General features: G+C 37.1%; 1 protein-coding gene across 6 annotated transcripts in view; it reads right to left on the reverse strand.

Annotated features, from left to right (window-relative positions):
- Positions 1 to 27,533, reverse strand: part of ndst2b (N-deacetylase/N-sulfotransferase (heparan glucosaminyl) 2b) — an 89,917-nt gene that overhangs the window by 51,128 nt on the left and 11,256 nt on the right. The window contains exon 2 of one of the 6 annotated variants that reach the window (XM_067368690.1): positions 15,097 to 15,133. The exons of the other annotated variants lie outside the window; for them this stretch is intronic. The gene's annotated coding sequence lies outside the window, so the exon portion shown is untranslated. The remainder of the gene's footprint in view (positions 1 to 15,096; positions 15,134 to 27,533) is intronic. 6 annotated transcript variants of the gene reach the window in all.

Consider the following 27,533-nt stretch of genomic DNA (forward strand, 5'->3'; position numbering starts at 1 on the left):
CAGATGTGACAGTCCTTATAGAAGCTTCCCAGGTGGCACTTTCACCTCAAGTCCAGTGTATATAAAGTTTTGAAACAGAGCACACAACCTGAGGGACATCCAGTGCTGAGAAATGCTGAAAACGTAAGGAATTCAATTGGCCATTACTTCTTTACCCATAATCCCTCACAGCATACTTCAACTAGGCTCATGGTAACAGAATCTGGGGAAATGTTTGGGCTGGATCTGATTATAAAATCCATAACAGAACTGTGTAGTTGTGGAGGGATGCATTACTATAGGTCAGACCAGTTTATAGCAGTAGACAAAGCAGCTCAGTGGAAAATGTATATATGCATATATGTTCCTCTTTTTTTCTCTGGTTTTCTCTTCCCTTCATTTTACAGACACAAACATTATTACACATTAGACCTCTGATGTAAAGCAAAAGCAAATTAAACCCATAAAGAACGGCACAGGCGGTTTGTATGTTGTGTGCGCACTGCAGAGAGTGTGTGTGTGTGTGTGTGAGCACATACGACAGACAGAGTGAAAGGAAAAGACCAGATAAAAATAACATGTACTGGCTTGTCAGCCTGAATCAGCCGTAACATGCAGTAAAACAACACTACATACTCTAAACTTTCTTTACCTCCCTCTCTCCTTATTCATCCCTCATTATCAGGCCAGACTAGAGCTTCAGACAGACTCATAAACAGTCTGATTGTTCCATAAAACAACTACAATAGTCCTTTTACTCATCTTTATGTCATGATGACCCCCTTATGACCACTTTGTTTTAGTTCTCAAATTTCTGACATATGATGTCAAACCTGGGACAACAAACATATAATGTAATATAATGCAAAAGTCATATAGTACTTCTATGGTGCTTTTGTCCACTCTGCAGACAGAAGTACAGACATTCTATGGTTCATTGAAGAAAGATAATAATATGGAGTTTGAATGACATGAGGGTGAGTAAATGATGACAAAATGTTCATTTTCGGGTGAACTATTCCTTTAAAGAGCACTGGAAGTAAGTCTTATGAAGCAATTATAAAAACAGCTAACAGCTTGACAAGCCGTCTCTCAGAAACCACTGAGCCATATCGCTTTCACTGTCAAAGGCTGGAATACAAGCCTACTGCATACTGTGCAGTATACTATATACTGCGTAGTATTTTACAGTTAAAATTGGTGTGTAAAATTCATTATGCAACAATAAACATTCGAAACATTGCTACACTGTTGCACTTCTTTACATTTCAGATATAGTATCCAATAATGATATCTGAAATAAATATGGTTATTTTAATCAAGGAAGAAATGTTAAACCTCACTGAATTCTTCTGGTCCAGACAGGAAATGGAAGGTCAAGTCAACCTCTGTGCTTATTGTGTTATTTGTGCTTATATGTGTCTTAATTTGCATCATCTTCCTAAAATAAACTACTCAAATGCATCTCTTCAACATCCAAGATACAGTAAATGAAAATCCACAGTGGTGTTTATCATAATGGGAGTTTTTTGTGTGCTTTGACAAATTGTTCTGTGCAACTTTGTACTGTCTGAATAATGTATAAATATCTAATGGCCACAAATCTGACTAACAAATATGAAGACAGCACTATTTTGCAATGCACACTGTAATGAAGATAATGAGTCCATTCAGCAGCATGCAATCACAGACAAAATACAGAGGAACAACCACACACACACTACCAGGCACACTCTTGGAATTTTAATATTTAAGTCTGATTAAATATTCTTCGAAAAGACGAAATACAAAGATAAAAGTAGAGTACATCATGTGCTGGTTTTGTTCTATTAAATATTAGTGAAAAATTTAGCTGGAGCAGGATGAAACTAGACCGACTGATGTGCACAGGTGGTGTGTAATGATTTGTTGAAGGCTAAATCTCTGAATGTCATGAGAGATTGCGGGACACTCAAACAAAGGAGACCAGAACACACAGAGAGTCCATTAGCGCCAATATGCCAACATGACGGCTTTAGCATGTGTTCCATTAGCCGCATCTCCCGGTGGTGGAGGATATGTTCTTACAGCAAACCACTTTTACACCGAGCTATTTTTAACCTGCTGACGTTCAAATCTCTACCATTGTTTCTGCAGGGTGGGGGAAAAAAGGAGCCACTAATGTTAGAAATAATTGCTTAAGTATCCGCAGGTACAAAATAGTCGTTCTGCTTGTGTTTCATGAACAAAGCAAGACATTTCTTAATGATGATTAAGAAATTTAAAAAATGTAAATAAAAAGATTAATGATTTCAAATAAATTCTGATCAACCACAGCATGTAACGACATTATTGACTAAACAGTCCTTATATAAATCATCATGATGTACAACAAAATTTAATCAAGCTTCAAAAACGCGCATTCTGATACTGGGTGACGTGATGTCATTTGGGCAAATACAGTACATTTGCATATGACTGCCTCCAGAGCAAGACATCGTTGGATAGTTATACATCATCTCACTATAGGCCTCGCCCACTGTCATTCAGTCACTTTAAAGGTGCCATCGAACGTTTTTTTTACAAGATGTAATATAAGTCTAAGGTGTCCCCTGAATATGTCTGTGAAGTTGCAGCTCAAAATACCCCATAGATTTTTTTTAAATTAATTTTTTAGGCTGCGGCCCCTTTAATTGCTCGCGCTCTCCGCCCCCTCCCGAGCTCTCGACTCTACCATTGCATAAAGTTCACACAGCTAATATAACCCTCAAAATGGATCTTTACAAAGTGTTCGTCATGCATGCGTCGGATTATGTGAGTATTGTATTTATTTGGATGTTTACATTTGATTCTGAATGAGTTTGAGGCTATGCTCCGTGGCTAACGGCTAATGCTACACTGTTGGAGAGATTTATAAAGAATGTAGTTGTGTTTATGAATTATACAGACTGCAAGTGTTTAAAAATGAAAATAGCGACAGCTCTTGTCTCCGTGAATACAGTAAGAAACAATGGTAACTTTAACCACATTTAACAGTACATTAGGAACATGCTAACGAAACATTTAGAAAGACAATTTACAAAGATCACTAAAAATATCATGATATCATGGATCATGTCAGTTATTATTACTCCATCTGCCATTTTTCGCTGTTGTCGTTGCTTGCTTACCTAGTCTGATGATTCACCTGTGCAGATCCAGATGTTACTGGCTGCCCTTGTCTAATGCCTTTCATAATGTTGGGATCATGGTCTGGCATATGCAAATATTGGGGGCGTACACCCCGACTGTTACGTAACAGTCGGTGTTATGTTGAGATTCGCCTGTTCTTCGGAGGTCTTTTAAACAAATGAGATTTACATAAGGAGGAGGAAACAATGGTGTTTGAGACTCACTGTATGTCATTTCCATGTACTGAACTCTTGTTATTCAACTTTGCCGAGGTAAATTCAATTTTCAATTCGATGGCACCTTTAATGTTGACTTGCCTACACTGGATGTGAGCGTTGCATCACATCCAACCCATTATAATCACTGATGCCGTCTACACTGACTACAGTATGCTGATGGGCATTCAGCTTGAGTCTGTCAACAGGACAAATGGAAGAGGGAAAGAATATTCGCTTTGACACATGCAATAGCGAGTTGCCATTGATACTGTTTTCTATGTAATGACTTTAGCGAATGGCCGTTTACTGACAAGCTTTGAAGGAGCCGCCCCCTTAAAAGAAGGATAATTTCAGACAGAGGGTCAGAATGAAGGCTGAAATAATCGTTTATCTTCATATATATTTGTTTTTGTTTTGTTTTTCTGTGCAAAAAAAATAGAAGAAAAAGAAAAAAAAAAACACATGAGGTTGAGATAGTGAGTTTCATTTTGGAGTGAATTGTATGTTTGTCATGTAAAAAAATAAGTATATAAGGCATTTCAATTTGACCACTAACTAAATATGATTGGTCCTTATCCAAGAGAAACATTTAGGTGACAGCATTGCGGGCTTATAATATTCACTCTATAATATATCTGTACCCCAATCATGAATCTCCAGTTAGCAGAACTGTTTGCAGACACTCAAGCTAAGTAGCTCTTAATACTGAGCGTATTGATGTGAAAAAATCATGAGGGAATTAATTAGAGAATGCCTCCATTACCAGCAAGGTATGCAGTGTGTATATTAGTGCTTGTAACTGAAGTGAACAAAAACCTCAAATATAACTCAAAGCCCTATACGGATGGGACTAGTTTTTTAAACAATGTTTGAGTTACAATTCTTATCACCAAATGTCTGTGATTTCATATACCGATTTGGATGGGACTAAACATCTCTGTGTTTATTACAGAGGTGGGAGTGTGTGTATTCTAGACATGGGCGCTACAAAAATCATCTGCTGTGCTCGCATGCATCATTTATGAGGCATATATTTTATTGATATAACTTTAATTGATTATTAAAACTATTTAAATAAACTTTACATGAGTTTATAGAAGTGGATGTTTATAATAAACCCACATACTGTAAGTGAGCACAGACATCTAGACAAGTATCTTAGCTGACACTAATAATAATTAATTTTATAATTGTATTTTTTCATCGGATACCATATATATTGAAATGCATGAAGATTGGTATGTAAACCGTAGCTCAGATAGGTCAAAAACAAGCGTTAGTATAATACGATATTGTCAATCACAGACTTTCACATTTAGACTAGATTTCTCAGAGGACCATTGAGTTTGCCGAAAAACAGTTGTGTGAGAAAAACAAAGACATGGAAAAATCACAAAGTACGCCTGTGGAACAGGAATTTCTCTAACATCCTACATGAAAACTACTTCTGTCCGAATAGGGCTTTAGTATATACCGTTATAAATCTATCATTTATTATTTTGTGCAGATGATATCTTTTTAAGCTACTAAGGTTTACACTGACTGTGAATGTATTTGGCTTTATATTCTGTGAAATTATTTGGCCTTATATTGTACTTGATATTGTGTCATTACATCAAGTGCCTGCTATATGCACACATTATTAATCACTTGAGTTCGAGCACTCAGCCAATTCCAATTGAGTAGATGTGCCTCCAGCAGATAAACAGAAATTCACCTTGAGAATGACCTAGAGAATCTATTAGCTTCAGTAATAAGAAAAAAAAAAAAACATACTGATTCTCACAATGCAGCAGAGCAATTGAATTTAAAGACACTGACAAGACATCTCATTGAAAAGTGAGAAATGACTTTAAAACTTTTAAAAAAAAAAAAGTTGATCACATTCTGTGAGGTGTAAAATAAAAAAAGAAAAGTCAAGAAACCACTTAAGCTCAGAGTAAATGAGTGTACGTGAAAAAGACTGTCCTTTTCTGGCTTTATAATTAAAAGGAAAAAATTAGGAACAGATCTCAACTACCTAGAAAACAAAACCAATTTTAGCTGTACTTGTAAAGGGATAGTTCATCCAAAAATGAAAGTTTGTCATTATTTACTCACCCTCATGTGGATTCAAACCTGTAAGACTTTTGTTCATCTTCAGAACTAAAATGAAGATATTTTAATGAAACTTGAGAGATTTCTGAGATTCGGATTGAATGCGAACACAAACAGAAGCTCAACCGTACTTGCTTGATGCGCGAGATCAAACCTTATTGGTTCTTGCAGAAGCTGAAACATGCTGCATTTACCAAAACTGATGTTTGAGTTGATGAATGTTTATATGTGAATAAAAGCCTAAAATTCATCATATAAATATAAATCATATAAAGTGATTTTGTCCCTTCAGAAAATTTGGACTAAACTGCTCGATTCATGTGGATTTGTTTTCTTTATGATCTTTTTGAAGCGTTAAAATGCAAATGCAAAGCTGTCAACAGAGGGACAGAAATTGCTCAGATTTCATCAAAAAGATCTTCATTTGTGTTCCAAAGATGAATGAAAGTCTTACGGGTTTGGAAAGACATGAGGGTGAGTAAATTAGGACAGAATTTTCATTTTTGAGTGAACTATCCCTTTAAAGGCTCGGTAAGAGTAAAACGATCAATCCGTCATAACGACATTGTCCTCATAACTAACCGCCTCAAATCTGTTAATTTACTTATGTTTCTTTAACTATGGATATTTTTAGCCCTTGAACTTTTAGAACAAACTTTTAACATAATTTGATAAAATTACAGTCATATTTACCTTTACTTTCCTCGTATGTCTAATAGCTCTTCAAACATGCCTTGTACACTAGCTTTTGATAAAATCTTATTAGTAGCAAAATTGTTGGTTATGGTGGAAAAGGCACCAGAATTGAAACTGTTAAAAAGTTTGGGGTTAGTAAGATTTCTGTTTTCAAAGAAATTAATAATTTAATTCAACAAATTGATCAAAAGTGACAAAGTCTTGTACATGGTTACAAAAAAAAAAAAAAAAAAAAAAAATCTAAAATCGGCAAAAAATAAACGTCCCTTTTTTAGGATACTGTATTTTAATTTTTGCACATGCACCTGTGGAACAATCCTTAAGGCACTAACAGTTTACAGGCGGAAGAAAATTTGTCAAAGTTCCAATAACTTTACATTAAAGAGACCTTTCTTCTGACACTGAAAAACACCAGAAGAAAGATGCCCAGGGTTCCTGATCATCTGCGTTAACGTGCCATAGTCCTTCTGCAGGGAGGCATGAGGACAACAGATGTGGACAGAGCAATAAACTGCAATGACCGCAATGTAAGACACCTAAGACAGTGATACAGGGAGGCAGGAAGGACAGCTGATCATCCTTACAGTGCCAAACCACGTGTGATGTGTTCGAAAACTTGCAAGCATCTTGGTGGAGGAGTGGAGTAACATCTCACGAGAACTGACAAATCTTTCTCAGTCCAGCTGGTGGAAACATTTGAACCTGTCTCGTTTATGTCTCAATTGTTGAATCTTTTTATGTTCATATAATTATTTACCAATAATAAGAAATTTGCTGGGAAAAAAAGTAGTTGAAAGTGGGAGGACGTTTCTTTTTTTCTGAGTATATCTCAAATAAATGTTCTTTTGAACCTTCTATTCATTAAAGAGTCCTGAAGAAAATCATGGTTTGCAAATAAATATTAAGCAGCACAACTGTTGATAGCAATAAGAATTATTTCTTGAGCACATGAATAAATTGCATATGAAAATACAGTAATACAGTTGTATTATAAAAGATATTTTAAAATATAACTTTTTTTGATCAAATAAATGAAGCCAGTACAAAAGTTTGAATGACAGTGTAATCATTTTCACACAATAAATATTGAAATGGTATTTTACTGTGTGTGAAATTGAATACTTTAGATCTATAAGAAGAGTAAATCATAATATTTATACATAAAAGGTATTTGAAAAGTAGTGAAAATAAAACTTTGCATGACAGTTTTAATGTAACCTTCACTTTTAATAAAAATCAACTCCTGGGACAAAGAAAAGTGCTCATACTTGAAGAAACACCCACACAAATCAGTCACTTCATTATGGACAGAAATCACGGCACTCAAAACACAAGCGTCCTTCATCGCCTGTCGCGCTCTGTCAAATGAGAATGCAAATGCAGGTCAAGGGCGGCATCTCAAGACACCATCCTCGCCTGTCAGTCAGACGAGCACACGCTGCAACCATTTCTCCAATTTGATCCATATTCATGCCCTCATATTCATGCGACCTCAGGTAATGGGGCCAGGGGAGGTTCAATTACCTGCCGCCACAGAAGCATAAGATTTATTAGAGAAGGCCACCCCCTTTAAACATTATAATTCAAAGACGTTTGCGATTCATTAATTCTGCTTCCCACTTCATGATGCCGAGTGTCGTTCCGGCCAGCGGTATGAGGGGCGAGGTATCCCACGCCGACGTGTGGAGTTCCAGCGGTGCCGTGACTGACAGGTCGCTTAATGAGAGCAGAGAGGCACAACGGCAAAGCTGGCGTCTGAATGGGCCCCTTATTGCAGAGCACTGGTCCAATCTGTGTGTAACGCACTTTCACCAAGCAGTGGGTGCCATGAGAATGGACCAAGTCTTTTAAATATTATCAAAGGCCTGTTGTAAGCGTGAGAAGTACAGATTGCCTGTGTTTGAGCTGGTTTAATGTATTTGTGTGGTTAATAGATTCGTCAGTGTTTTCCATGCCATCATTATTTATTTACGCTACTTTTCAAATGCCACTTGTGTATTGATTTTGTTTTGCCATTATTCTAGACTTGAAAGAATTTTAAGTTTAATAAAAATAAAATCAAAACATTGATATTTAAAAAGGTAGAGTCCCACAGTCATCATTTCCATACAAAATTGTTGTATTATTAATAATTATTCATTTATTAAAAATTAATAAATTAATAAACATTATAAAATAAATACATTTAATAAATATAAAAACATTGTATCATTTTCTATTTCTGTCAAATTATGCAAAAAGTGTAAAAATATTTAAAAAATGCTATGAAATGAGTCAAATGTTGCAATTTTATTCCATAAATGTTCATAATATAGTTTCCACCATGGAACACACAATGCATAGATTAAAATGTGATGGAAATTTTGCTGGAAAAGTTCAGGACTTTCAGGAGGGTCACAACCCACCAGCTGGGGTATTTCTGTATTTCTGTCTGTTTAACTAAGTTAAGTTAGCAATATTTCGCAAGGACCATTAAACTAAAGCACTCAGACTGAAGCTGTGAGAGAATCTCTTCGACTGCTAAATTTGACGTAAACACAAGATGGCTTGAATGAGCTCAAGGCTAATGTGACTTCAAAATGGTGCCTCCATATGGCAGCCGTTCAGTCAGTGGATCTCATTCTTGACATCAAACCTCTGATTCTTAATTGGTGGCTTCACCCAACTTGCTGTTTGCATTTTAGATTAGGTGTCAATTAAGTGGAAGACCACAACCTTAGGTAATAAATCTAACGCACACACATAAAATCAGTTTAATTACATTGACCTGCGGTAGACTTTGATGCCTAACTGATGAGACATATTCTTTCTGAGTGGTTCTGTTTTCCCAGAGAAACAAATACATTTCCAGAGACCGTTAAATAATTGAATGTGCAATTATTATCTCAGATCTAGAGCTAAGCATGCTTTTGAATTTTGCATGAAGAGGTTTATATTCTCTACACATACAAGGTTTGTGAATGCAGTGAAAACAAGGACCCCATCATTCCTAAAGCACTTTATTTAGCAACATATATCAGCAATAGAATCTGTTCCTACACTGCAAAGTTAGAAATCCCAGAATCAAGCATCCCTCCAAGAGATAGGTTTACAAATATGTAACAATATTTAAATGCATTGTCTATTGTATGCAACTAATCTTCAAATAATTTGAGCAAATTCAAAGACTGAAGGCAAGGATACACCTTGCCGTCCGGCCATCGTTGAGAGAGAGAACTCTGATTGGCTGTTTAGCTTAGCAAACGAGTCAGTGCTAGAGAATAAGCAAAAGTGCTGAAAGTGAGCAAAGAATTCAAGATGTTACAGACAGAAGGCTATTATAATTTTACATCATCTTACCTGAGCATTCGAATGCACAAATATTTTCATAATACCATGAGCCGGCTGGAATGAAGAAAGTGATCAGCGTGATTGATATTTAAAACGGTAAGCAAGCACTGCTTTGTTTATGGTTTGTATTTCTGCAGTCCTAGTTTCGGTCTCCAGAAATAGACAGATATTTACTTTACTTATATAGACAGATATTTACTTGCACGCAGGCACAGAACGCACATGCTAGTTGACAGTCGCCTTTTGTCCTTTTGGTGTGTTCAAGTGTAGCTTTTTGCCTAAGATGAAGCCAACGAGAGGCGACAACACAGTTGGCTTTCATTGCCGCTAGCTCTTTGACTTCATCTTGGTGTGCCCCAGGCTATAGGTGCTTACCGGACATACGTTTTTAAAAGTTCACCCTTTTTTTTTTTACCCTCAATAGGCATCTTAAGATGCATTTTTTTTTACCTTGACATCTTAAAATGTGGTGCAATGGTCAAAGACATCCATTTACTTCTTATTCCAACCAACAACTTAAACAATACTAACAATAAAAACTTTTATATATTATGAACACATCTGAGCCAAGTGTGCCACACAAGTCCTGAAAAGTGAAGCCAAAACATTTCGATCACCCCCACGTGACTGGATGCAGTATAGGTAACCCCGCCCTCTCCATGTAATCAAATGGGATGTGAGAAAAATGAAACAATCAGATTTTACATTTTTTTTAAAAGATGGTTTCTGTCATTTTAGGTAGTTTTTATCACGTTGATATAAGTCCAAGTGTTCGTTTTTAAAACAAGTTTGGTTTTGGTTATTTCAATTGATTGATTGACAGCTGAGATTGGCTGCTTCTCTGAGCAAAGTAGTCTCTGAGGCACCAACTGGCTTTTTTGGGATCTTTGGGAGGAGATTGGAACTTTAACTTTAATTTCTACATTTCCACAATTGTTTATTTCACGCCGACATAATGAGTTGAACTGTACTAACAGATTCTGCAGGAGTGTGGGCAGGGCTCCACTTCACTCTCACTACTGCGCAGACTTGGGCTCCAAGATGTCAGCGCCATATTGGGACCTTGGCAGCTTCACTTTTCCATAATGGAAGAGTCTAAAGGTACGTCATCCAGGGGTGTAGTTTGTGGGGGGGGATGGGGGGAGGTAACCCCCCCAATATTCAAAGCCATCAGTTACAACCCCCAAATACAATACAACCATACCAACGTTCAACCCCCCCAAAGTTGAAACCAAATCTAAGCCCTTGACGTCATCCATCTATTTTTACAGTCTATGATCTCAACATACAATCCCTCAAAATGTCTAACTTAAAATATCTAATTTTATGCATTGATAATTTAGAAAACACATCACAAAGCATTTCATTAGATTACAAAGTGAAATCTGACATTCAATCAATATATTACTGAAGATGTTTCCTATTTCACAGACCCTACGACAGGCTGATCTTCTCTATCCATCTTTTCTAGACAGTTATGGCTGATGCTGTGATAGGCCTCAGGGCACAAGCTCTCTGCAGAGCAGACTACGTTTAGATTCAAGGTTTAGGGCTTTTGATAAATGCGCTGTCCCACCAGGTTCACACTTTCTTGCCTCCCATTTCAGTCCACTGTCCTTCACAGGCCATTAGACTATTCACTTCACTGAAGGTCATACTGTCAGATCCCAGTGAGATCCATAAAGCCCTACCTAAACAGAACAGGCTGCAATCAGCTCCCGAAACAGGTACGAGGAGTCATTCGGCTTCATTTTATCTCTATTCCGCTCCACGTCTGAGTAAACATTTCGTCCTTGTGTAATTTTCTCGCAACAGAAATTGCTTCAGTCATTTCCGTCTGGTTGGAGCGCTTTTGATGTGTGAGTCGAAACTGCCCTGCAGAGCGCTGTCAGGGCCCGGGAGGAAGACTAGAGAGGTCTGGATTCCCATTTGATTTTCACATTGGCACACACTCTCCCACAAACTCTCTCACGCACAACCTTGGATGCAATGGTGCGAAAATTAAGCGCTGCCAGAGACGGTACCCTCCCAGGCTTGGCCTGAAACTCAACACAAGAAGCTCAATGTGTCTCTTTTTTTTCTCCCACATCATGACTGTAAGCTGAAGTGCTCAGAAACAAGCTCATCCGTGCCTCCTCCGTACAAGCTGGACACCAGACTCCTTTTATCTCCTCCAATGAAGGTATTGCACTTGTCGGCCTGTCAAAGCGGTGCCAAAGTCTCTTGCTTTTTAACGCATTAAACCAAGGGGAAAAGAAAAGGAAGGAGGGATGGAAAGGGGGGAGGAGAAAAAAAAAGGAAAAGATGCTCAGCAGCACTTGTATGTGATTTTTCCAGCACTGCTACAGTATGCAGGCCAAAGGAAATGAGATGTTTCCTTGTCTGGTGAAGTTTAGAAGATGGAATGTAATTTTATATACAGGAGCTGCATTGTGATCTAGTGAAATCTGCAAACTTTTCTCAGAACAAACCACATCATGTTAAGGGCCTTTCACACTGAACGCGATAATTCGGCGCACATGTTCGGCGCGATGGCGCTCTTGAATCAAAACAATGGATCTTTATGAGGCTATTCACACCGGATGCAAACAATCACAGTGTGAAAAAGTGCTCTTTTTCCCCGAAAATTTTTCCCTGTTGCAAAACCAGGCCGACCAATTAGATTTGAGCTTAGATCACATACCTGCTCAGCTTGTTGTTGCACAAAAGGGCAAGATTGGTGGCGCGGTTTTGAAAACCGGTGAACACTGGTAAACACAGAAGAAAAGTATCCAAGAAGAGAGAAGAGAATGGATGTTGAGTTCTTGTTATCAATGGTGTCTGTTTACTTGTATATTTCTGTAAACGGAATATAATTTCTATTCATTTTCCACTGAATTATGCAACCTGAAGAGCACTGTCAGTTTTTTTCCACATGCGCAAGTGTTATGAGTCAGAAAGCACATTCACTCTAGATCTGCTAATTATACGTCTCATTACATTTTATGAGGTATTCTCATAAGCATTTTAGATATTTTATGTTTCTGGTGAAGTACCAAGCTTTATTTATCTTAATTTAATGCTGCATGTGGTGCAGCAGATGATGTTAAAGGCAAACAGGAAAACCTACAAGATACATACATGAGGAAAAAAGCATTGCCGGTCAGCGCCACCTAGCATGCAGGCGTGAACTAGCGCGAAGAAGATCTATCGTTTCGCATTCGTTGTGAAAGCTCTGTTCGTCAGAAATACGCCTCGCTTTATTTTTTAGTGTTCGGTATGAAAGAGCCTTTACATCAAATTTCTACTATTTTTGAGAAATATATACCAAGTAAGTAATATAAAAAGTAATTTACAAGAATTGTTTACATAAAAAATTAAATTCTGTCATCATTTAGCCCCTGTTTACACTAGTGTGTTTACGTTTTAAAACACATAGCTTTTGTCGCCTGTCGTCTACACTACTACGGCATTTTCAACCCTCAAAAATGGAGACTTTCAAAAATGCTGCTGACCCAGTTTTAGTTTGAAAACTCTGGGGTTGAGTTTCAGTGTAATCGGACCAAAACGAAAACTTTAGAAAACAAAGGCGTGGCACATTACGCTACCAGAACACAACAATAACAAATCAGGGCTACATTACCCAAAAGCATTGTAAGCCTGAGTTAATCATAGAGACCATTGGTGGCTATATGATCAACTTAGGCTTACAATGTTTTTTGGAAGCACAGGCCAGAGCCGTCTCTCTCAACGGCTCTGTAACATACCAGTCTCGACGACCATGTAAACAATAACATGGAGACGGAACTGGAATGCATTGCTGACTTTGTGGTCCTTTTTAGCAGCTATTGTGCAGGTAAACTCTGAATTTTATAATATGGTAGCTGCCTTCATGCGCAAAAGGTAACCATTTACACTTGTAAACACATAGTGTGCATGAATGGTCATGTGACATGCGTTTTTTTATGCGTCATGTAGTGTGGATGGAGATTGTTTCTGAAACGCAGTGGAAACACCAGTATAAATGAGGATTGTTTTTATTTTAAAATGGCGTTTTAAAATAAACACACTATTGTAAACAGGGCCTTTCTTTCTTCTGCGAAACACAAAATCAGATATTTTAACTGCATACAAGATAGACTATATTTAGTTATTTCAATTATTTTAACAGTTTTCGTCAATCAATGAAAATCAATGCAGTCCAAAACATATGGTCAAAAGACTTTTTCAAAATGTCTGTCAAAATGGTTTGTAATGACATCAGGGTAAATGTGACAAATTTTATTGGGTAAACTATCCCTTAAATTCATAAATCTAAATGTCAAACTGTTTCTTTATTCCAAAACACCTATTAATTTAAGAACAGCACCTAGACAAATTTTGCTGGTCATCCTGTGAACACTTCAAATACACTCATCAAAATGAACAAAGCATTTTACAGTTTCTTTCAGACACAATGTTAATTCAAGACAGACTGCTAAGCAGGTACAAACAATTGGGCAGGCATTACAATGATTTACGGTTCCAAAAAGTTGTTTTTTCAAGAAAGGCCTACAATGTAAAGATCTAATTTGTCAGCTTGTCAACAGCTATTGTGGCGAATGCGACCAGAGCATTTTTACGAGCGCAATTTCGTATGCTGGTCCTGTCAAAGGCTGAGCTCACCTTGAGCAAATCATACCCTTCAATGCCCATATTAATATTCTCATTTATCTTCAACTACACTGAGAACTCAAATGCTGAATATTTTGCTAATTACGACGAGACCTTGCGGCTTTGACCTTATCAGGCTGTAATTAGCGTCTCATTAGGAAACAGTTTACCACTGATGTGAGACCTGTCGACACTGGCAGGCATGTAATCCCATTGAGTTCCTAAGGAAGGACGTTTCGCCATCAACGCAGTTGGGCAAAGCAGAGGGCGGTGCAAGCCGTGAATTGAGAAAGACCCTTAGGTGTTCTGCCGGGTTAAGAGGTGCTCATCTAATTTTTCTTCCTTTTAAGTTTGCGCTTGGGGAAAAAAAAACAGCCTCCGGAACAGGGGGTGATAACATCTGTTGTAGGTGTTGGCAAGCAGCGACAGAGCATCATTATTACAGCACTTCGAACGGTTCTGTGCATGTTCAAGCAATCAAACACTGTGTACTTCTAATTAAAGCCCAGCTCTGATTGCTAACGGAAGCGACAAAGGAAAAAAGTTGACGTGAAATGTGAAAATACACGTCAGGCGAAGAGGGGAGAGTAATGAGGTAGGGAGGGGACGGGAAACAGTGTGAATTGGTTTCGTGATGGAATCGGTGAGCTGAGGAATGAGAAGGAACAGCACTGAAAAATTAAGTTTTTCCCCAGTAGATTGCTGCCGGAGGGTCCTGTCGTACCAACCACAGTCTCATTACTTTCCTTCATAGGCTGGAGGGAAAACCAATTAACTCAACAGCTGGATGAAGAAGAGACACTAGAGGAAGATGGACAGAGAAAGACAGCCCAAGACTGAATTTCATATTAACACGACAGAGTCAACAGCTACAGAGCCACTGTAGACTTGAAATATGGATAGCGGTGACAGTAATGGTTTTATGTGCTAAATCATGCTACATTGCATGAGCTTAAAGGGATAGTTCACCCAAAAATAAATATTATTTACTCACCTTCATGCGGTTACAATCCTGTTTGACTTCGTTTCTTCTGTGGAACACAAAAGATATTTTGAAAATATGTCTGTCTCTGTCTCTCTTTTTTTTTTTTGCCCATCAGTGCTATTTCAGTTTATATACTATTATAGTATTTATTTTTATTTTGAATTAGCTTTTATTTTTATATTTTCAGTTCATTTTTAATTTAAGTTTATTATGTGCTTTAATTTTTGTATTATATATATACACACACACACATATATATATATATATATATATAAATATATATATATAATATTTTATTTTAGCTTTATTTCAAATAACAAAAACTACTTTTAAAAGATTTAGTTTTAATTTAAACAATAACAACAACACTGTTGTTGTTTGGACCCTATTGACTTTAATTGTATGAACAAAATTATTTATTTTGTGTTCAGCAGAAGAAAATGTCATGCAGGTTTGGAATGACATGACGGTGGAGTATGATGATAGAACTTTCCTTTTTTTGGGTGAAATATTCTTTCGATTTTCTAATATTCTAAGCATGATTTTAGGAGAGACAAACCAAGAATTACAGAATGAATGGGAGCCATTTCATACAAATCAAAGTGTTTCACACACTGAATTGCAGGAAACCACTAACAAAATCCTAATGGTGGCAGGCCGACTCCCACATGCCATGTTCTTGCAAAAGGCAGGCTTATCATTTTACCTCTTTCTGAAAGTTTGTCAAAATGACAACATTTTGAAATAATAGCAACTATAGGAGTGGGACGCTTTGCAATAAAGCATTGTGCAATGATGCCATAACTTCTCCCTACACCACACACACATACACAAGTCTAGACCAAGTGTACAACAAATATTCAAACATCCTTTGTGCAAAAAAAAAAGGCAAATTTTGGGCAAATATTGTGTTATGTATGTGGGACAACATGCAAAACAAATCTATGGTCGATGACAGAAGTAAAACTGTTGCAGTGCAAGAATCTGAATATTGCAACAGAGTGTCAAAACACTGACAAGGTTCACAGCAGGGAAGAGCTTTTATTGACAAGTTCCCTATCTCCCTGATGGCCTAAAGCCCAGTTTTCAGCATCTATCATGGCAAACTTTGACAAAACAACCCTGCAGCTATCTAGTCTGAGATCGTATTGCGTGATACTTTATTTTAATATACAGAAATACGAAGGAGGGGGGGGTGGGGGTGGGGGGGGTGTTTCTTTGTGAACTGTGTAGGAAGGAGGTGGAGAGATGGAATAATAGCTGCTCTGATATGCCATTTGACACACTGTTTCTCTGCATGGTGTCTAGAAAACATGTTTTTGATGTATGGAATCGAGGACATGAGAGATTTTTTATGGTATTTCTTAAAATGGTGCAGCTAAATGCTGAGGGCAAATTTAAAATTCCAGTTCTGCTTATAATATTTTCCAGGAAAGAGATTCTTCAATTTAAAAGGACTCAAACAAGAGTGGGTTGTCATCATATGCAGTCATCAAATTTAATAATACTCTCCCCTCCACTCTTTGATGTTCAGGTTGGTGGTTCCGTCAGTCTGATGCGATATTATGGAGACGGATATGAACACTGAGGATTCTCTGAGTTTAAGAGGTTTTGAGGACATCAGTGTAGTCAGTGGGTTAGAGGCAGCTGTCTGGACTGGAGGGCATTTAAGAGTTTGGCAGCTGGCACCAATGAATTTCATCTCCATGTCAAGTTTCCACCCATGCAGAAAGAAGTAGGAAACATGCAATGACAAAGAGAGATGCTGAGACTGATGTCAAAAGTGAGAATAGTAACAATTATAAGACTAAGGTCAAAAGTGAGTTTAAAGTGACAGTGGAAGAAGATATGATGCTTGTGTTTTTCCTAACTTTTCCACTGCCACTTATATACACAATACATATACATTACCTTTCAAAAGTTTGAGGTCAGTACAATTTTTTTTTTTTTTTTTTTTTTAAAGATTTATAATTAATTCTGCAAGGATTTTGATCAAAAGTGGCAGTAAAATACATTTACTGTATAATGTTACAAAATATATGTATTTCAAATAAATGCTTTTCTTTTGAACTTTCTATTCATGCAATTCTCTATATTATATATATATATATATATATATATATATATATATTTTATATATAAAAATATAGAAAATATTTGAAATTTTAATAATATTTCAAAATATTACTGTTCTTATGGCATTTTAAACTAATAAATGTAGCCTTTGGTAAGCATGAGAGAAGTGTTTTTTTGTTTGTTTGTTTTTTGTATTTTTTTAACCTTTAAAAAAAAAAAAAATCTTACCGACTGCTAATATGTCTATAGAATTAATTATATTAAGAAATATGTTTATATAAAATATAAAAAATATTATTATAAATAATTCTCTTATATATTCATATAACATTTAATCAAAAACCTCTCAAATAGAAAACACAACAATCATGTCAATCAAATTTTTTTTTTTTTTTTTTTTAAATGGCCGAATATAAGACTATTGGGTCTATGCCATGAAAAACTTTTATTATTAGACATGTGTGTGTATTAAACAGGCGTCAAATAAAACAGGACACAAAAAAAACCCTTGAGATCAAAACAAAAGGCACAAAAAAAAACCATGTTGCATTATAGCAAGGTACAATACATGATTTCTCATTAGTGGACACTGAATAGAGCAATCTGTCACTGACTGAACACGCAACTGTTCAGTGATCCACTTTCTATATTCAAGTTCAAATTCAGCAATGTGTTTTCTCAGATAGGATCCTTCGACCATAAATGGCAGTAAAGAGCAAGAACACACCTACTGCTCATCACTCACACATTTTTCTAATAGAGTGCATAAACATCTCTCATCAATCCACAATTCAACCTCCTTTTTCTGTAGTGATATACTATAAAAAAGAAAAGTACAGAACAAACCGAAAAGTATGGGGGGGGGGGGTATTATTATGGAAAAATAAATAAAAAAAAACTGTCAATTGAATTTTAATTATAGTTTGACCTGTCAAATGAACAAAAAATAGGAATAGTGATTAAAAAAAAATCCCTAATTAGTATGCTTAGAGCCTTGATTTCAGTTGAATAATGACTGGAAATGAGAATGCAACATTTCTTGTTTTTATATTATCTATGATCTGATTCATGCTTAACTGTCAACCACCCATACAACAAAAATGATCGGAATCTCTAAATACACAAAGTAACAGCAAGTTATATCTCACTGACAGGAATAAACAGACATTTCTCAGAATAGTAGCTAACTGTTTTAGTATCGATTCAGCTCCTAAGCAACACGAGAAGTGCAAACCTGGAATTTACAGCAGGCTTGTCATTTGGAACCCACTTATATCCAAGGCCAATGCACTGAAAACCATTATCCTGTGTTAAGAACATAAAACCCAGACCTGTGAGCAACAGATGACAGTAATGTGGACTAATAAGCCATTTTATGCCCATTCCTATATCCAGACAGGTTTACATTTAAAGAAAGCCGATGGATACATTAAGAGCTGGAAGCAGATTTCCACTTCATCTTGCTAACAACTAGAGACTTTTCATCTTGATAAATGGTGCAATATCCAGTAAAACAAGATAGTTACCTACAACTTCTCAGATCTTTGAGATAAATTACACATAAGAAAGACTACTAGCTACACATTAACAATATCATTTTGGGGAACAGCTATATATAAGATAGCAAGCATTCAATGATTTTTTTAATTGGCTGAGCCATCAAAAATGAAACATTAACCATCAAGTTCACTAAACATCCAGACATATAACCTACATAACATATCAGAAGATCTCCAGACAACAGACTGCTATAATTTAATAATTCACTGCAGGGTCTGGAGAAATTCCACATTCAATTAAATTAAATACACATTGTGGTCTTGCCCACTGCATTTTTTAATAGTCCTACAGAAGAATTACGGAGCCTTGTGCAGATAAATAAAAAGGTAAAAGGGACAAAATAAAAAAGGCATTTAACCGCAGACATAGCTCCACTAAAGAGAAGCCAACAATGGCTTCCAGTTTTCTCACGGTTCAGATAAGACCCCCCCCCCCTCAGGCGTGTTGGACTGAGAGGTTAATCTCTGAGTCTCTGTGAACAATAAGTCAATGTACGCTGTATGCATCAATGTGGCTAGTGTTCCCTTGTGAGCTTAGGCACCAGAAATGAAACCTAATGGGGTCAAGCAGCCTGGCGGAAATCCTATACGAGGCACCTCTGCTGAACTCCGGGGTAAAGCGTTTAGCATTCCGATTCATGAAGGAAAAAGATCCACGCTCCGAGCAAGAGATCCAAGCAAGAGAGGGCTGAATAGATTAACCAGAGCTGGTGGCATGTGTTAAATTTGTTAGCATGTGAAAGGACACACAAGATTGTGGCACATGAAGGGCCAAGTTGATGGTTAACCATGGCTTTGCTGATTCAGTCTCCAAGTCTCAAACAATGGAATGAAGTTAATTAAGTCCTGGGAGGGTTCAGTGAACAGCGTTTCATGAATTTTAAAACATCTCTATCTAAAAATAACGTTGAGGAAATCAACTGTTTTTATTCAGGAACTGGGCAGTATCGGTTATGATACTTATTATGCAGTGTCACATTCACAATAATGCTAGCAGCATTTTCAACTGCAGTCAACAGGAAACAGCATTTGCAACTTATTTTACTTCTGTAATGGAGAGGAAGAAGAATTCCTAGATATTCAACAAGCAAAAAATATAGGGCGGGACTTGACTGAAGTCATCCGAAATTGAATGGATCATGAAAAGTGGTCTCTATATGACAGGTGATTGGAAGAGAGGGATTGAATCTTTTATACACTGCTCAAAAAAAATTAAAGGAACACTTTGAAAACACATCAGATCTCAATGGGGAAAAATAATACAGCAGGCTAGTCAATTTTGCTGAAATTTCATAGCAGCAACTCAAAATGGTACTCAGTAGTTTGTAGGTGCTTGTATGCATGTCTGACAATGTCGGGGCATGCTCCTAACAGCTCCTGGACAGTCTGAGGTGCAACCTAACGTCGTCGGATGGACCAAAACATAATGTTCCAAAGGTGTTCTATTGGATTTAGGTCAGGCGAGCGTGGAGGCTCCATCCTCCAGGAACTGCCTGCATACTCTCGCCACATGAAGCCGGCCATTGTCATGCACCAGGAGGAACCCAGGACCCACTGCACCAGAGTAGGGTCTGACAATGGGTCCAAGGATTTCATCCCGATACCTAATGGCAGTCAGGGTGCCATTGTCTAGCCTGTAGAGGTCTATGCGTCCCTCCATGAATATGTCTTCCCAGACCATCACTGACCCACCACCAATGGAGACACAGCAAACCATCTGGCAATGGTACGTATTGATGTGCCATCCTGGAAGAGTTGGCCTGCCTGTGCAACCTCTGTAGGGTACAGGTATCGCCTCATGCTACCAGTAGGGACACTGACCCGAGCCAAATGCAAAACTAGTGAAAAATAGTCGGAAAAGTTGAGCAGGGGAAAAAATGTCAGTGGGCTCCACTTGTAAAACCATTCCTGTTTTGGGGGTCGTCTCATACTGTTATATTTACATTTGATTCTGAATGAGTTTGAGGCTATGCTCCGTGGCTAATGGCTAATGCTACACTGTTGGAGAGATTTATAAAGAATGAAGTTGTGTTTATGAATTATACAGACTGCAAGAGTTTAATAATGAAAATAGCAACGGCTCTCGTCTCCGTGAATACAGTAATAAACGATGGTACCTTTAACCACATTTAACGGTACATTAGCAACATGCTAACGAAACATTTAGAAAGACAATTTACAAATATCACTAAAAATATCATGATATCATGGATCATGTCAGTTATTATTACTCCATCTGCCATTTTTTGCTATTGTCCTTGCTTGCTTACCTGGTCTGATGATTCACCTGTGCAGATCCAGATGTTACTGGCTGCCCTTGTCTAATGCCTTTCATAATGTTGGGATCATGGGCTGGCATATGCAAATATTGGGGGCGTACACCCCGACTGTTATGTAACAGTCGGTGTTATGTTGAGATTCGCCTGTTTTCCGGAGGTCTTTTAAACAAATGAGATTTATATAAGGAGGAGGAAACAATGGAGTTTGAGACTCACTGTATGTCATTTCCATGTACTGAACTCTTGTTATTTGACTATGCCAAGATAAATTCAATTTTTCGTTCGAGGGCACCTTTAACACCAAAGCAGCTGAAACTGATTAACAACCCCCTCTGCTACTTGACCAGATCAATATCCTAGGAGTTTAACTGACTTGATGCTATTCTCTGATTAAAAAAGTGTTCCTTTAATTGTTTTGAGCAGTGTATACATATATATATATAAACTAATAAGTAAATAAATGAGATTCTTGAAATTTTAAATATTTTAGACAAAACATTATTCATATACACTACAGTTCACTGTGTCTATTCATCAAAGAAACCAGCACAACTGTTTTAAACACTGAAAATAAAAAAAGATTTTATAAAGCACCAAATCAGCATATTAAAATGATTTTTATCATGTATCACTGTATGAATCATTACTCCAAGACTGGAGTAATGATGCTGAAAATTCAGCTTTGCATCAAAGGAATGAATTACATTTAAAAATATATTCAAATAGAAAACCATTATTTTTAATTGTAAAAATATTTCACAATATTACTGGGTTTTTTTGTATTTTTGATCACTTAAATGCAGCCAGTGAGCATATAAGAGACTTCTTTCAAAAAATGTTTTTAAAAATCTTACAGACCTCAAAGTTTTGAAAAGTAGTGTATGTATATATAATACAATGTTAAAGTAACTTTAAAAGCTATTTCATTGGCCCACCCAAATTAAAATGTATTAAGCAAATTTAAAATATAATGTGCAAGTGAATGACTCTGCAATCCATTAAAATGATCATTAATGATGTGCAATGTCAAAATCATAAAGTATGATATAATACATTAATATGGTAATAACATGCATGCAATTTTATGCATTACAATAACAAATGTGGGATCCCTGCTCCATCTCTCTGGGGTCCTTAGCTTAAAGAAGACCACTTCTTTGTTTTACAAGGACAACAGATGCTTCCTTATTATCGACTTCAAATACGCATGAAAAAAACTGAAAGTAAAGAGAACATAGAAAGTTATCCTCTGTGCCTTGAAGAAATTCATTAAAGCAGCTGACAACAGCTGTCGGGCCTGAGCTCAAGTCCTGTCGCCTGTTTCTCAAAGCGCAGCAGAACACCTTTAATCAGTTTCTTTGTGGAGGCCCTATGGAAATATGCCATAGAAAACCGGTTGTTGGACGACCTCCCATAACCCAGGCCTGAGGTTGAATCTGGCAAGCTTTCCATCCTGTCACTGACAGCAACTATAGCTCGCCGAAGAGTTATTACTACTGTGGGGCACAGGAGGACACAGCTAAAGACAGCAAACCAGAGCAGATGCGGCAAAGTCAGAGTAGAGCTCCGCAAGACCTAGACAACATCTTTAATGTTTAGAAGTACACGATCAAGACATCTCCTTCGAAAGTACAGCTTCACTCTCAAAGTATGTTCATAACTCATACATAATTTATCTAGTGAACTCTATGTTCTCACAGTGCTGAAAACTCTGAATGACAAGGTGTATCCGCTGTTATGACACATGCACAGCGTGGCTGCGAGACTCCATGCCAAAAACCACAGGTGAAGATTTTCATAATATGACGCTGGGTTTGAAGCACTCTCTCTCTCACTCTCTTTATGAGATTATGGGCCAGTTGCAGTTGATTGCGCCCCAGGAGACAGGCAGAGCATTACGGGTATTCGGAGAGATGCTCGGCTCAGTCTAAGCACAGGCAGGGGGATTTAGAGGCCCTGTGGGACGCCCCGCAGCTGCAAACCTCCACATTTAACCATTATGATAGGGGCACCATTGTGACCGAAGAATTTAAAACAAGCAATCATTCCAACTGTTACTCGACAGCCACAACCTTTAACCTAACTGTTGACCACAATGCATTTATCCTCATCCGACCTTTTATTAAAATCTAAAGCACCTGCTTCAAATTCAAAGCATATCATTTCACACAATCCTGCAGTGACAGAGCCCTCGGCTAATGCCGCTACTCAAAAGGCAGCATGAGAGAGGGAATCTCATTGTGGATGCAGAAAGACTAAAGAAAAGTGGAGTATCCTATTACACTGAATGAGAAAATGGAGGGAGTCTTTTTTGTGTGTGTTTCTTTCTAATTTTTCACCAGATAAATGGCACAGAGGACAAATTGTCCAGTTCAAATGTTGCGCCAGATGATTAAAAAAAATATGATGTGCTACAAGATCGTAGTGGGCACCCGTGAGCCGCCGAATGTTGTTCCTTGCACAGAGTATAAATCTTTTGTGCCATTTTAGAATGAACTACACTGTAACCAAGGTCTGTGTGCACACTTAACAATCCATCAAATTACATGTATAAAAAAAAGTTAGCCATGGGATTAAAGATGCAAATTTATGCAAATTTGTGCACCTCATACACTCCATCTTTATAATTAATGGCTAGTACTGCTTCAAAACAAGTCGAAGCGGTATTGTGCAGCACAATAATCAGTGTTTGCTCTCTGTGCAGAGGTCAGCCCCATAGGCACATGTTCCAGATCAAGACAAAACAAAATATCATCTGTTTGCATGAAAGAGATCCATTAGAGTACTGAGAAAACAACAATTCTGTATGTTATTAAGTGGCAAACCCTAATAATTAAAAAGACAGCTCACCCAAAAGTGAAAATTCTATGAAATTTACTGAAACTCATGTCATTCCAAACCTATGGAAGCTTGTTCCTGGCACTAAATAAAAAATAAAAAAGGTAATTCCAATTTATTAATCTTACAATTCGGACTTTTTTTCTCACAATTGTGAGTTTACATCACACAATACTAAATCCTTTTCTCAATATTGCAAGATATATACTTGCAATTGTGAGTTATAATGTCATAAACACAAAATATAAACTATTGCTAGAAATAAAGTCAGAATTGCGAGTTATGTCAAAATTGTGATTTGTGAGATGTAAACTCACAATTCTGACTTTTTTCTCATATTTTTCTCGATTCTGACTTCTTTTCTCAGAATTGTGAGATATAAACTCGCAATTGCGAGTTATAAAGTCAGGATTGCGAGATATGTGTCTTCAAATATGTGAAGGGTATATACAGTTATTTTAAACCAATTTATGCTTTAATAACATTGCTTTATTTACAGTAATACAATTTTTACAATAATCTTACTGTCAAAAATAATTTAAAAAATATTAAATCTAACTCTAACTTCATGGAAATGAAGCTCAAATCCAGAAGTATCAGCCAGCACACTTTTCCTGCTGTTTTAGGTTTTTGCAGTAGTATCTTTTAAGTATTGGTATCATGATATTTAAGTTGGGTATCGTATCGAAGTCTAAATTTTGGTATCGTGACAACACTAATTGCGACTTTATAATCACACAATTCTGAGAAAAAAGTCAGAATTGCTAGATATAAACTCGCAATTGCGATAAAAAATTCTGAATTGCGAGATAAAAAGCCGTAATTACCTTTTTGTTAATTCAGTGGAAGAAACAAGCTTCCATACAAACCTGTATGATTTCTTTGAAGCACAAAATATATTTTAAAAACTGCTTCAAACAACATAATTGTATGAACAAAAGGAAACATAAAAAACATCTTGTTTTGTGGTCCACAGAAAAAAGAAAAACATACTGATCTGGAATGACATGAGGTTGAGTAAGTGATGAGAGGATATCAATTTTTGGGTCAACTATCCCTTTAAGATGAAGACATCACAGCTGAAGACGTGCAAAAGTGCAGCTGGAACAGTAAAACAGGATTTGCTACCGTGGGAGAACTGACTGACCCTAATATTTTTTGGAGCTCCAGAACTAAAATTCTTAGTGTGTTATTTCAAGAACATTTAGAAAGATTCACTTCTAGTTACATCAGACAAATGGGAGATGGTGCATTCATAACATTTTTTTTAAGAATTCCGGAAAAGTTATCAGTCTATCCCATGATGTAGAAACAACATCAAAGATTAAGCTCCCTTGATGCATAAATACTGAGATAATTATGATTCGTGTGCTGGCTAACAGAGAATAAATGAACTACGTGACTGGCACTGACAGACCATGAGGCTGGGTGCATGTATCTATCTTGGTTTATAAAAGCGATTTGGATTAACTGTGGAAAAACAGAAATCAACAACAAATGCTTCATGCTTTGCAATATATCCTGCATTAATGTTTTCAGATTTCTCTGACAGAAAACAGAGTGATAAATGATGGCCGAGAAACATGAGAGACCATAATGAGGGATTTCCATTTATGGCATGAAGATGACAGTCTTTGAAGTGCCTTCAGTCCAAAGTACATAACAAGGAAATGATGCAGGACTGAAAGCAATCCAGCATGAAGAAAACCTCCAGTCATTTAAATCCCAGACATTTTAAGGGAATGAAGATACATACAGACCCACCAAACAAATAAACTAATGGTTTTGTAGAAGGTGGAGTGTCATTCAGTGATGAATGCAGAAAGGCCCTTTGGTTAATGAAAAGCAGTTCTAAATGGGTTGTCCTAATGGGCACTTTAAACAAAAGATGACATACCCAATGGTAATGAAATAACAAATGTGGAGAGCATCTGAATATATCCACGTCAAGGGGTGTTTACACTGACAGCGATTGTGTCCACAAAGCAACTGGAAGTCATTCAGTTCAATAAGAGCTGGCGAATTGACCACAGGTCATAAAACAAAATAAAACAAAAGATAAATCATAAAACAAGATAAGCAGTATTCATACCCAAGCAAATGAGCAGTGACGTGATGTGCTGACTATCTAACCTGATACAGTTACAGTCAATTATCAACGTCTACTAGCAAACAATAGCATAAACATTAGCATCATCCTATTTGCTCCCTTTGAGTGTAAACGAGGCTTTATAATGCCTTTGTTCAGATGGTTCATTTAAATGAACAGGTTCAAATAATCGATTTACTGGTTGAGCTGTCTTGTTTTTGGTACCAAAATATTGAGTCAAAAACTGTTATTTGCTGTTTTTGATTCTATTACATTAGTTAGGTGCTTTCTAGGTTTCCTAGATACAAACCTGATTCCAAAAAAATTCAGACACTGTACAAATTGCTCAACTGTCTTAGGTCTTCTTTGTTGCATCTTCCTCTTTATGATACGCCAAATGTTTTCTATGGGTGAAAGATCTGGACTGCAGGCTGGCCATTTCAGTGCCCGGATCCTTCTTCTACGCAGCCATGATGTTGTAATTGATTATATGTGGTCTGGCACTGTCATGTTGGAAAATGCAAGGTCTTCCCTGAAAGAGACAACGTCTGGATGGGAGCATATGTTGTTCTAGAACTTGGATATACCTTTCAGCATTGATGGTGCCTTTCCAGATGTGTAAGCTGCTCATGCCACATGCACTCATGCAACCCCATACCATCAGAGATGCAGGCTTCTGAACTGAGCGCTGATAACAACTTGGGTTGTCCTTGTCCTCTTTAGTCCGGATGGCATGGCGTCCCAGTTTTCCAAAAAGAACTTCAAATTTTGATTTGTCTGACCACAGAACAGTTTTCCACTTTGCAACAGTCCATTTTAAATTAGCCTTGGCCCAGAGAAAACGCCTGTGCTTCTGGATAATGTTTAGATATGGCTTCTTTTTTGACCTATAGAGTTTTAGTCGGCAACGGCGAATGGCACGGTGGATTGTGTTCACCGACAATGTTTTCTGGAAGTATTCCTGAGCCCAATGTTGTGATTTCCATTACAGTAGCATTCCTGTATGTGATGCAGTGCCGTCTAATGGCCCAAAGATCACGGGCATCCAGTTTGGTTTTCCAGCCTTGACCCTTACGCACAGAGATTGTTCCAGATTCTGTGAATCTTTGGATGATATTATGCACTGCAGATAATGATAACTTCAAACTCTTTGCAATTTTTCTCTGAGAAACTCCTTTCTGATATTGCTCCACTATTTTTCGCCACAGCATTGGGGGAATTGGTGATCCTCTGCCCATCTTGATTTCTGAGAGATCTTTTTATACCCAATCATGTTGCCAATTGACCTAATAAGTTGCAAATTGGTCCTCCAGCTGTTCCTTATATGTACATTTAACTTTTCCAGCCTCTTATTGCTACCTGTCCAAACTTTTTTGGAATGTGTAGCTCTCATGAAATCCAAAATGAGCCAATATTTGGCATGACATTTCAAAATGTCTCACTTTCAACATTTGATATGTTATCTATATTCTATTGTGAATAAAATATAAGTTCATGAGATTTGTAAATTATTGCATTCCTTTTTTATTCACAATGTGTACAGTGTCAACTTTTTTGGAATCGGGTTTGTATATTTACAGTGGTGTACATTTATCAGTTCAAATT

This window comes from Chanodichthys erythropterus, chromosome 19 (assembly GCF_024489055.1).
Source record: "Chanodichthys erythropterus isolate Z2021 chromosome 19, ASM2448905v1, whole genome shotgun sequence".
Lineage (NCBI taxonomy): Eukaryota > Metazoa > Chordata > Actinopteri > Cypriniformes > Xenocyprididae > Chanodichthys > Chanodichthys erythropterus.